Consider the following 14,240-nt stretch of genomic DNA (forward strand, 5'->3'; position numbering starts at 1 on the left):
CCTTTTGATCAATTTTGAAGCTACAATGGTAGTATTGTTCATTTTTTTAGCTTTTGGCAACTATAAGTTGAGTTCAATCCCAATAGCAAGAGACTTGATGGCATTAGGGGTGAGAAAAAATCGAAAAATTGATTAAATCGAAGAAACTAGAAAAAAAATAATAAAAAAAACCGAATCATGAAAAAAAAAACTAATTAAACTTATTAAAATTCTAAAAAAAATCCAACCGGTTCGGTTCGATTTTGGTTTTATAAGTCTAAAATCAAAAAAACAAGAAAAAATCGAGTCAAATAAGAAAACACCAAGCCAAACCGGTTTGAACTGGTTTTTTCCTAAAAAACCTAATCGAACCGAACCAAAACTGGTTGGTTTCAACCAGTTTCAATTCGGTTTTGGTTTTTTAAAAAAAAATTCAGTTTGGTTATTTGTTTTTATAAAAACTAAACCGAATCGAAAATAATCATTCCTAAATAACATAGCTGTTGTGATCGGAGTTATATATTTTTTTAAATTATTATATATATATTTGTTATACAAAGCTTTTTGTTTTTGTATATTCTAATGTCTTTATTTATATTTTTGCTATTTGAGTGGTGAAAATTTCAGGATTTTTTCAAATCAAATATTTCTATTAGAATCCATCACACATTATGTTTATTGTTTATGTGATCCTTAAGTTGACATCTTAGCAAGCTGCCATGCACCTCAAGTATGCTTACAACATTAATAATTCTCTATGTTTGAAATATTTTTTTTATTTAAGTGTTTCCACTCTTAAAAATTTATCAATAGAGTGTTCTTGAAAATTTATCCTAAGTATTGGGTGACAACAATCCTACTTGCCCAAAGTTAAATAAAATTAAGAATTAAACAACAAAAATAATGATAACAATTTATTTTAATTTAAATAAAATAAGAATGAAAGGTGATTTTTGTCCAAACAAAAGAAACTTAGATTAGTTCATTTTCTCAAAAACCAAATTAATAAAATAACTTGTTTTGGAGAATGTTTTACATAAAAATAAAAATTTTTCTAGAAATTTTTTTCATTGCTCATCTACACTACTAGAAAATTAGCAAATACAAATAGACACACCGATGAAATATTTTCGTTGATAAATTATGGTGAATTTTTTCAACTGAATACCTTTACAGTATCCATTGATAAACACCGATGGGAATATTTAGTAATTAATGCATAATTAATTAATATATATATGTTTGATATAAGTAATGGATGATTGTTCATGAATGTATCAAGATTCACCTGAAGAATTGCGTATAATGGATTATTGTAATGAGGTATAGGGTTTTATTAATGGAGAAATATTAATAGATGTGGTATTAAATGTTCATATAAGAGATGTAAAAATAAAAAGTTTTCCGATCCAGATGTTGTAACAGTGCATCTCCTACAAAAAGGGTTTTTTAAGAGATATATTTGTTGGTTTGCACATAAAGAACCATATGTTCCTCATGAGACCATCGTAGAAAAAAAAGTTGGATCAACTTCTAATTCTAACAATATGCATGAAGTTGTAAATGACAATAGCAATCCTTATAGGAATATGGTTATGAATGCAATGATGATAAATTAGGGTTATGTTAGTCAATGTCTAATCGTAGATAAAAAACCTAATGTACATGCGGCCAGGTTTTTTAATCTTTTGAAAGACTCTGACGAACCATCATAAGATGGATACACAAATCACAGTAAATTATTGGTCATTGCACAAGTGTTCACCATTAAGTTAAATTATAAGTTGAGTGAGGTCAATTACAATATAATTGTCAAATGAACGAGAAGCATTTTATTTAAAAGGAATAGACTTAAAGAGAACTTTTATGCTGCTAAATCCATGATGAAACCTCTCAGCCTATGATACCAGAAAATTAACATGTGTCCAAACTTTTGAATGTTGTACCTTGAAAATACAGAGTTAACCGAGTGCAAAACATGTGGGCATGCTCGTTATACGCCCAAAACTGGCAAGGGAAGGACTCATATTGCACATAGAAAACTTAGATACTTCTCAATCACACCTATATTGTAAAAGTTATTTATATCACCAAAAATTGTTGAGCACATAACATGGCATCATTCACATGATACGGTAAATGGAGTGATGGTGCACATTTTCGATTATGAAGCCTGAAAAAATTTTGATATGGTGCATCCTCAATCTTCAGTGGAATCACGAAATGTGCATGTTGGGTTATGTACAGACAGATTCAATCTATTTAGGTTATTTGTTGCTCTTTATTCTTGTTGGTTGGTAATGTTCACGGTTTACAACTTGTCATCGAGGATATATATGAGGTCGGAGTTCATGTTTTTATCTACGGTTATACCAGATTATAACAGTCAGAGTCAGAATATAGATGTTTGTCTTCATCCATTGATTGATGAGTTGAAGTAGTTGTGGTAATTCGAGGCTTTGGCATATAATATATCGAAGAAACAGATTTTTCAAATGAAGGTAGCTTTGATATAAACTATCAATGATTTTTTTGCGTATGGAATGGTTTATGGTTGGAGCACACATGGAAAACAAGTTTTTTTAAACCCGGTCAGGCCTGGGTCACGGGTTTTGACCAGGACACTCGGGTCAACTCTATCTTTTTTTATAAATCAAAACAATGTCGTTTTGGTATAAAAAATAGTTAACGTGTTGCAACAGGATTTTTGACCGGGTCTTATCGTGTTTTTAACTACCCTTATTTTTTCATAAACTCGGCCCCGTTCCAGCCCCGAGTCAGTAGGGTCTCGAGTCAACCTGTTCGGCTGGGTTTTAAAACTGTGTAAAACTAGCATTTTCATATTATATGAAAAATAACAAGGCCTTCACATTAACAAATAGTGGTAAAATGTCTTTTTTTTATTGTCACCGGTGGTTCTTACCAAAGGATCACAAACATAGAAAGAATATAAATGACTTTTTTGTTATCAGATTTGAAAAGGATATTACACCACCATTACCATTGCATGAAGAATTGTATAACATGGTGTCGAATTATGATGACATTGTAATTGGTTTTGAACCTAGTAAGTAGAAGTTTTGTAATTGGTTTTGAACCTAGTAAGTAGAAGTTTCTTAGTTTTGGTTTGACCCATGATTAGTTAAAGCAAAGTATTTTCTGGAAGCTTTCTTATTGGAATACCAATCTCCTTTGCCATAACCTTGATGTTATGCATATTGAAAAGAACATATTAGGAAATATTTTCAACAAGGTTATGGATGTGAAAGGAAAGATAAAGGATAACATCAAGGCTAGAATGGATATATCTTTATTGTGTCACCATAAAAATCTGAAGTTGGTCTATGATGAGTCACAGGTCACAAAACCCAAAACCAGTTTTTCTTTATACAAGAATGCACAGTTATTTATCTACCAATGACTTAAGAGTTTATGTTTTCCTAATGGACATGCTTCGAACATATCAAAGTTGATGAATTTGGAGGAATGCAGATTTTATGGAATGAAGAGTCATAATTACCACGTGTTTATACAAACACTCATTTCACTAGTTTACTGGGATTTATTACCAAAAGGGATATAGGATGCACTCACGGAGATTAATCACTTTTTTAGAGATATATGCTCTGTTGCTACCTAATTTTTGACCCATGTTTTTGATATATTTTCAAAAAATCCAAAAATAGAGAAAAACAATGAAAATCCAAAAAAATATGTTTTTTTTAATATATTGTCATCATTTTAGCATTTTCAACGTCGTCTAAAAAAAGAATTTAAATTGTTAAAAGATTTTCAAACGTGTTCGACTTTTCACGCGTCATTTTTAAATCATTGATTTTCCGCATTTGAGTCGACGTTGATATTGCTCGTTTCAAAAAATACAAAAAAATAAGAAAAATCAAAATTTACAAAAAGAAAGAAGTTGAGGGACCAAGTTGAAAAACCTAGCAACATTTTTGCCTATAAATACTGGTCTTTAACTCAAACAAAGGGGGGGGCTAATTTTGGGAAACACCAGAAAATACAACAAAAAACCCTAAAATCCCTCTCTAACCAAAGGGAGCCGCCGGAGCCCCCCACCCTTTGGATTTTTTATTTTTCTCTTCTTCCTTCCCCAGCCACAGCTCCCCACACCCAGCCAAACAGCCCCCAAACCCACCGGTTTATTTTTTTTCTTCTCCCAGCCGACACCAACCTCCCCTGCACGCCGGCCCCTACTTCTTCTCCCTTACCCGGCCAAGACCTCCTCTGATTTTCCACAGACAACCACTTTTCTCCTTCCAGCTTCTGCCACCGATCTATCCTTCCTTCTCCCAGCACCGCGACCGGCGAGCCTAACAGACGACAGTAGCAAGACCCACGGACAACGACAGCGGGCGATCTTCCATCTTCAACCGGCGACAGACCCACGGTCTTCTTCATCTCTCCACCACCGGCCACCGAACAACAGCTTCAACAGCCGCGGAGCAACCGCCCGATCTGCCACCCGAAGCAGAGGAGGAGAAGACGAAACCCAGCACCCACCGAAGCCCATAGCTCCTCAGCTCAGACCGGCTTCTCTCTCTCAGCCACCGTGGACAGATCCGATCTCCTCAGCACCGCCACCGGACTCCTGCTTCAATCGACCACCGACAGCTCCTCCTCCACGACCGATCTGCCACCGGAGAAGAAGAAGAAGCACATGCAGATCTGTCGGAAAGAAGAAAAAACCGAAGCAGATTTTAAAACCAAGAACACAAAATAAAAATCAACTGCCTGTTGTGTGCGTTTTTGTTATTTTTCAGGTCACAGCATCATCGCCGGTGAGGAGGAGAAGAAGAGAGGAAGCCGTGGCTGATCCCCTGCTTTTTCCTCACGACGGCGCGTGAATCCACGCGCCGCCAGTGACAGTGGCGCGTGGAACGACGCGCCACCGCTGTTCCAGCAGCTCCAGAAGTCGTCCTGCCACTGTTCAGGGGTGTTTTGGGGTCATTTTTGTAATTTCCGAATTGTTTAATGTAATATTTATTTAGTATTGAATTTTTATTTGTATTTTGTAAATATGGATGTAAAAGAAAAGACAAAAAAAAAGAAAAGAAAAGAAAAGAAATAAAAATAGTGAAAGTGAAAGTGAATGTGTGTGTTTGTATGTGTTTTTATTTTTTTTTATATATATATTTTTATTTTTTAATGATAAAATTGCAGATATTAAAGAAGAATTTAATATTTTGATTGGATCACGGTTAAGAATTATTAACTTATACGTAAGTGATATTTCTAATTTCCGATGAAAAGACAATTATTAAAACTTCTTTAACACATCAAATTCGCGAAGCAGCTTACCTCAGGTAGGGTGCGTTAGGGGTGCTAATACCTTCCCTAACCACAACCAGTTCCTTAGCCGCGATCTCTGACAAGACCAGTACATCCGGTTTCCTAGTAGCCCGAAATTAATTACTAGGTGGCGACTCCAACGAACCAAATTCAAACATTACGCAACGAGATGAAAAATCGCCAGCCGATGCCGCGCGCCTTCTGATTTTTTTGGGGTGCGACAGAATGGCGACTCCACTGGGGAAGGTACTGTTTCTGACATTATTGGACTAAGCTTTGTGTATTTGATGTGTTTAAGTTTTTTTTGCATTTTTATCTTTTTGTTAATATTCTTTCCATGCATTTTATAGAATTGTTTCATGCATCACCTGTATTTATTTTTAAAAGCACACACAAGCTTTTAGGTTAGGTGGGGAACTAGCGATCTGCCCTAAGACTATTGGTCAGGGTTCAGATGCGTGAAACACCCAACTCATATCTGAGTGCCTGCTTGGTAATGGTGGGTATACGTGCCTTAACCATTCCTTGCAACGCCCCCATACTGTCTTTACGAAGAACGTCACTGGGCAGATATGAGACCCTTTTGAGACCAGATAGAAAACCAACCCATGTTCACATAATGAATAGAACTTGTCCTTAGGTTGTATGTGCTATTGTTTTTTGCATAAGGGCAAACTCTTCTTGAAGCATCTTGAACTCAAGACTTATGGGTGACACATTGGCCATTGCTCCGAAAATTTTCATTGTAGAGTTTGGGCAAAAATCACGATTCTTGTCCATCATACAAGAGTTACGACCATATTGTCACCTCTCGAAGGGTGAGTTCGTCATATAGATTACATGTTCATACATTTTTCATGCATGCGCCAGAATGAAAAGTAGGTCCCCTACGAGTCTACAACACCCGACTTTGAATGAAGAAAAACACGGAAGATGAACAGTATGCTCGTCATAATTTTTGGAGACGTGTGTGACTTGCTTCTAGCTTACTCGGGTAGATACTGAAAAATAACTCTAGGAAAGTTCCTTCCAGCCGACCTATCATCTTTGTTCAAAACCCAACAATGACTCAGCCCGAAGAAATTGAGGGCAAACATGGTCAAGAGCCTCGACACAATCATGTATTTCAGTACAAGGTTTGGCGGGAAGGCTGACCGAAGGGGAATTGCACTGTCAGTGCATAATAGAGCCTATTCTTGTTCTGCCAAAAAAAAAAAAAAAAACCCTTAGTTTGATCATGCCTGCAAAATTTCTTGATTTTTGTTTCAACCTGTTCCAATTTTTGTTGGTAACTTGGCTCAAAATTCCACAACACTTTCCTTGTCAAATGAGCCTTTCTTGTTAATAAGATCATGTGTTTTCCTGTGTTCATAACATACCTTCATTTTTGTTGTTGTTTCATACAAATTACACATTGAGCCTAACCGTTAAGCATGAAACCATCACACCAAGAATCTTTTGGTGTGTTTTCCTTTTCTTCCAAAACTATGCATGATCGCACATGTTCACAAGGATTTTTGGAAATTCAAAGTTTAGTACAGGAACTGAAATCATGTTGATGTTTGTCCAAAGCAAACGAGTTCTGGAAATTCAGGTGATTCCTTAGAAAGGTAACCATACACCTAGAAAAACCCAAAAAAAAAAAGAAAGAAAAAAAAAAAAAAACAAGAACCCATGAAGTGACTTCAAAATCTGAGTTTTGATTGCATGAATAATGAGAAATCACTTTGCATACTCGCATGAAAGTATTGCTTACCGATCCTAAATGCATAAGTTTGAAATGAAGAAAGGTCATCTTTGATAATCTTTTCACAAGGCTTAAATATATCATTTGTAGTCCCTTTTTGAGCCTAATAAATATTTCTTGAAAAATAACCTTGGTTAGGATCACACCCCACACTGGGGGCAAGTGCGATGACATAGAGAAAACCTCAATGATCGAAAGTGCCCAGGCAATACTAGGGGGCATAAAAGAAAATTCTCAATCATCAAAGGTGTCCGAACAAATCTAGAGGGACATGAAGAAAAATCCAAAGGATCAAGAGTTTTGAGCATAAAAAAAAAAAAAAAAAAAAAAAAAAACAATATTATGATGCTCAAAACCATATGAAGAAAACAAAAGCAAAGAGAAAAAGCCCAAGCCCAACACAAGGGGGCACGATTGAAAAAAAAAGAGAAGAGACAATCAAATGACAAAAGGTCAAGTAACAAGCACAAGTGATCCTTAGTCTTCAAATCCCTTAAACACCTTTTGAGCCTACAAATATCATTTTCTTCATAGCCAAGAGCCCAAGCCTACATTACGTGCCTAATCAAGCCCTTTCTGATCAAAGGCAAGCAATCTGGATCGGTAGGCAATGCTTTCTCATGTGAACCAAATCATTATTCATGCAAATAAAATAAATGCTTTGAACCTCAGTTCTCAATAACCCTCAAATTGAAATGTAAACATTTTCTGATAAACGAGAGGTCACTTCATATTTTTTTACCAAAAGCCAAAACAAGAAGTTTTCATCACTTCTGATAACCTCTCCATAGGAATCATTTGAATTTTTTAGAATGAGTTTGCTTTGAATCGATGTCAAAATAATTTTTGTGTTTGGAATAACTTTGGAATTTCAAAAATTCTGCATGAAAACAACTCCTTGTCAAACCTTCCTTCATATAGCCTCGTCCGCAAACCCGAATTGAACACTTGGGGGCATGATCAAGCTAGGGAGCAATAAAGAAACATATGATAGGGCAGGCTCCATGATTCCCATTCTAAGGAAATGTCGAGCAAAGTTGGCAACCCTTGAGATAAAGGGGCGGAGGACAAAGAAGTATGATGATATCAAGTCTTTCCTAGAGGTAAAAATCATAAGAGATGACTCGAGTAAGCAAGAGCGAAGAAGCCATCGAAGTTCACTGCCAACACTCCAACTTTTGAGAAAAGAAACACACCATGAAGAAAGGGGGACCTATTTTTTCTCAGGTAAGTATACATGCATATTGATCATAATGCATTGCTTTTAACATTGTCAGGTCGGTGTTTCATCATCATCTTCTCAGGTAGCGCGTTTTCTAACCCTACCTCATTTCGAGTGCGCCTTTGAGCCCTCACCAACATTTTTCTTGGGTAGGTCACCCATTACAATGAGACCACACTTCATATTCTTTTCATTTGGGTAGGTCACCCATCATAATGAGACCATTTTTTTTTCACATTCTTTCCACCTGGGTTGGTCACCCATGACAATGAGACCGCGTTCTTCATATTTTTTCCATCTGGGTTGGTCACCCATTACAATGAGACCACATTTCATATTTTTTCCATTTTTGGGTAGGTCACCCATTACAATGAGACCGCACTTCATATTCTTTCTATTTGGGTAGGTCGCCCATCACAACGAGACCGTTCATCATATTTTTTCCATCTGGGTTGGTCACCCATTACAATGAGACCACATTTCATATTTTTTCCATTTTTGGGTAGGTCACCCATTACAATGAGACCGCACTTCATATTCTTTCTATTTGGGTAGGTCGCCCATCACAACGAGACCGTTCATCATATTTTTTCCATCTGGGTAGGTCACCCATTACAATGAGACCCCACTTCATATTTTTTCCATTTTCGGGTAGGTCACCCATGACAATGAGGCCGCACTTCATCATATTTTTTCCATCTGGGTAGGTCACCCATTACAATGAGACCACACTTCATCATATTTTTTCCATTTGGGTAGGTCACCCATTATAATGAGACCGCACATCACATTCTTTCTATTTGGGTAGGTCGCTCATCACAACGAGACCACCTTTTCATATTCTTTCCACGTGGGTAGGTCACCCATTATAATGAGACCACACTTCTTCACATTTTTTCCATTTTTGGGTCGGTCACCCATACAATGAGACCAGCATTTTTCCAGGGTTAGTCACCCGTACAATGAGACCAGCATTTTTCTAGGGTTCGTCACCCGTACAATGAGACCAACATAGGGTTCGTCACCCGTACAATGAGACCAGCTTTTTTCTAGGGTTCGTCACCCGTACAATGAGACCAACATAGGGTTCGTCACCCGTACAATGAGACCAGCAGCACCAGGGTTCGTCACCCGTACAATGAGACCAGCTTTTTTCTAGGGTTAGTCACCCGTACAATGAGACCAGAATGAGGTCGCCAGATGGGATCTCATGTAGCTTTGGTTAAAGGGAATCACCAGATGGGATTTCAGGTTAACCGAGTTACACAGTTTAGTTCCAGTTGAATGAGGTCGCCAGATGGGATCTCATGTAGCTTTGGTTAAAGGGAATCGCCAGATGGGATTTCAGGTTAACCGGGTTACGCAATATTTTCGTTCCAGATGAATGAGGTCGCCAGATGGGATCTCAGGTAAACCCAATGTGTGGGCAGGTCGCCCGTGAAAATAGACTATTGGGAGAGTGTGGGTCGGTCGCCCGTGAAAATAGACTTGAGTGAGTACGTGTGGGTCGGTCGCCCGTGAAAATAGACTTGAGTGAGTATGTGTGGGCAGGTCGCCCGTGAAAACATATCAGTGTGAGTGTGTGGGCAGGTCGCCCAAGATAATGAAATCATTTTCCTTTTGTTTTCTTTACAAAGCTTACTATGCAAAATTTTGAGGAGTTTTGCTTCGTAAGCATTGTAAAGAGGGGGCATCTGTTGCTACCTAATTTTTGACCCATGTTTTTGATATATTTTCAAAAAATCCAAAAATAGAGAAAAACAATGAAAATCCAAAAAAATATGTTTTTTTTAATATATTGTCATCATTTTAGCATTTTCAACATCGTCTAAAAAAAGAATTTAAATTGTTAAAAGATTTTCAAACGTGTTCGACTTTTCACGCGTCATTTTTAAATCATTGATTTTCCGCATTTGAGTCGACGTTGATATTGCTCGTTTCAAAAAATACAAAAAAATAAGAAAAATCAAAATTTACAAAAAGAAAGAAGTTGAGGGACCAAGTTGAAAAACCTAGCAACATTTTTGCCTATAAATACTGGTCTTTAACTCAAACAAAGGGGGGGCTAATTTTGGGAAACACCAGAAAATACAACAAAAAACCCTAAAATCCCTCTCTAACCAAAGGGAGCCGCCGGAGCCCCCCACCCTTTGGATTTTTTATTTTTCTCTTCTTCCTTCCCCAGCCACAGCTCCCCACACCCAGCCAAACAGCCCCCAAACCCACCGGTTTATTTTTTTTTCTTCTCCCAGCCGACACCAACCTCCCCTGCACGCCGGCCCCTACTTCTTCTCCCTTACCCGGCCAAGACCTCCTCTGATTTTCCACAGACAACCACTTTTCTCCTTCCAGCTTCTGCCACCGATCTATCCTTCCTTCTCCCAGCACCGCGACCGGCGAGCCTAACAGACGACAGTAGCAAGACCCACGGACAACGACAGCGGGCGATCTTCCATCTTCAACCGGCGACAGACCCACAGTCTTCTTCATCTCTCCACCACCGGCCACCGAACAACAGCTTCAACAGCCGCGGAGCAACCGCCCGATCTGCCACCCGAAGCAGAGGAGGAGAAGACGAAACCCAGCACCCACCAAAGCCCATAGCTCCTCAGCTCAGACCGGCTTCTCTCTCTCAGCCACCGTGGACAGATCCGATCTCCTCAGCACCGCCACCGGACTCCTGCTTCAATCGACCACCGACAGCTCCTCCTCCACGACCGATCTGCCACCGGAGAAGAAGAAGAAGCACATGCAGATCTGTCGGAAAGAAGAAAAAACCGAAGCAGATTTTAAAACCAAGAACACAAAATAAAAATCAACTGCCTGTTGTGTGCGTTTTTGTTATTTTTCAGGTCACAGCATCATCGCCGGTGAGGAGGAGAAGAAGAGAGGAAGCCGTGGCTGATCCCCTGCTTTTTCCTCACGACGGCGCGTGAATCCACGCGCCGCCAGTGACGGTGGCGCGTGGAACGACGCGCCACCGCTGTTCCAGCAGCTCCAGAAGTCGTCCTGCCACTGTTCAGGGGTGTTTTGGGGTCATTTTTGTAATTTCCGAATTGTTTAATGTAATATTTATTTAGTATTGAATTTTTATTTGTATTTTGTAAATATGGATGTAAAAGAAAAGACAAAAGAAAAGAAAAGAAAAGAAAAGAAATAAAAATAGTGAAAGTGAATGTGTGTGTTTGTATGTGTTTTATTTTTTTTTATATATATATTTTATTTTTTAATGATAAAATTGCAGATATTAAAGAAGAATTTAATATTTTGATTGGATCACGGTTAAGAATTATTAACTTATACGTAAGTGATATTTCTAATTTCCGATGAAAAGACAATTATTAAAACTTCTTTAACACATCAAATTCGCGAAGCAGCTTACCTCAGGTAGGGTGCGTTAGGGGTGCTAATACCTTCCCTAACCACAACCAGTTCCTTACCCGCGATCTCTGACAAGACCAGTACATCCGGTTTCCTAGTAGCCCGAAATTAATTACTAGGTGGCGACTCCAACGAACCAAATTCAAACATTACGCAATGAGATGAAAAATCGCCAGCCGATGCCGCGCGCCTTCTGATTTTTTTGGGGTGCGACATGCTCCAACAAGTTGTAGACACAACACATGAAGAAGCTTGAAACGAATATTATACAGACAATTTGCCAACTTGAGATGATATTTTCTTTATCGTTCTTCGACTCAATTCAGTATCTACCAACATATCTATCGTTTGAAGCAAACGTTGGAGGCCTAGTCTAATATAGATGGATGTATCCATTCAAAATGTTAGGTATTGCACATGCATTGTAATAAAAATTATATTTTCTTTTTAAAAAAATGTAAAGCATTCATTTAATTTCATCTAGGTACTTGTTTAACCTTAAGAGAAAAGTAAAAAAAAAAAAAAGGGGATATGTTGAGGCTTCAATATATGAGGCTTATATTATTAAAGAGATCTCAACTTTTATGTCGTACAATTTCAAGTCTCATTTGAGAATAAAAATCAATCACATTACAAGGCATGGTGACGGTGGGGAAGTGCCTTCGGGTGGGAACTTATCAATATTCTCTCATCCTGAACAACTCGTACCAAAAAATATTTTGAGGAGAAGATAGTTGACAAAAATAGAATTCAAACAAGCATATAATTATATGTTATTTAACTCCGATGAACTGAAACTTTTTATTCAGTAAGTATAATACTCCACATGTTGTTACTTTCGAATAATTTATTTCTTATACTATCATAAGCAACATCATTAATTTTTATTGTCCAAAAACTTATACTTAACTAAATCCTAAATCTTTTGATTACAAGATAAAGAATTTTTCACGTGGTTCAAACACATGTAAAGACTTTTAAATTATTTTATTTCTTAAGATACTTTCTCGAGATACTTAATACCAACAGATGCATTGATGAATTAAAGTCATTGATATATTCTAGAGATTATTGGAGCTTTTCACCAATTGTGTTCATTGTATTCAATACAGACGGTATCACTGACAGATTAAGTTTGTCAATATATTCCAGAAAGCATTAAAATTGTTCTCCTCTCAAATACACTATTTATTGTATTCAATACAAAGGGTATCATCAATAAATTAATCCTTTGGATATATTCCAAAGAGTATTGGAACTTGTAGAGTATCACTGGTGGATTAAATCTGTCAGTATATTCCATAGAATATTGGAACTTTTAACCTCTCCATTGCATTGTTCATTATGTTCAATAAAGAAGATATCACCGATGGATGAACTATGTCAGTATATTTTAGAGAGCATTAGAACTTTTCACCTCTTACTTGCATTGTTTATGTTGTCCATTACATATGGTATCACCGATGAAAAAATTAAAAATATTAATATTTAACTTTCTAACGGGAAAGTTGTCGGTAATTATTTAGCTGGTTTTTGAAATTTTTTTATTAAATTAAAATTTTCAATTAGATTTTACATATAAAAACACTGATAGAAAAATTTTAAATATTAATATTTAATTTTCCAACGGGAAAATCATCAAAAATTATTAGAGTATACATACGAAATCACCGATGGATTATTGTTATCAGTATATTCCATAGAATATTGGAATTGTTCATGTCTCTATAGCATTGTTCATGTCTCCATAGCATTGTTTATTATGTTCAATTTATACGATATCATTGACAGATTAAGTCTATTAATATATTTTAGAGAGCAACAGAACTATTTAATTTTCAATATGACTTTTAATTATTGTTCGCTACATACGGATTCATTAACAAAATGAAAAATTATTGGTGATATTTATAGAGTTTCTTAAAATTATCGATAAAATTGAGAATTTGAATTAGTTGTTATAGAGAGAAACACCACCAAAATAATAAAAAATACTAAATCTCTTTTTTCTCTTTCTATATCTTCTCAAGGTTTTCAGTGTTCTGTTTCATCAATTCGTTTTATAAGATAATCTGTTTCGTACTCCTGGTTTGCTAGGCAATGATTTTCTTCTCCCTTGTAAGACTTGTATCCATTTATCGTAATTTAGCTTAGTTGTCTCGATCATGGCAGCGTCTGTTGTTTTGTTGTGGGGAGGATAAATCTGCTTGTCAAATTATGATATATGCCTGTCTCAATTGAGTCCTCCTCCATAAAGGGTTTAATTAACTTTCCTTGCTATCTACATTAAAAAGTTTTAAGTTAATTTTTCATCTGTCCTTCAATATTGGACACTGGTAATATTTATTTATTAGAAACTAATTTAATGATTTTTATAAAAAATAAATTTTTAAAAGGTAAATTATTTTTTTATATTTAGTAGTATTATAAAAAAATAAATTAAAAAACAGTTTTCAATATATAATTATGCCATAAAAAATAAATTACAAAATAACTTATAAATATTTTAAATTTTTTTTAAGTTTATCTAAAACACACACATATATATTGAATCCACTAGATATAAAAAGTATAAAAGTGTAAGAAAACAGGAATTTA

This window comes from Populus alba, chromosome 12 (genome assembly GCF_005239225.2).
Source record: "Populus alba chromosome 12, ASM523922v2, whole genome shotgun sequence".
In the NCBI taxonomy this organism is placed as follows: Eukaryota; Viridiplantae; Streptophyta; class Magnoliopsida; order Malpighiales; family Salicaceae; genus Populus; species Populus alba.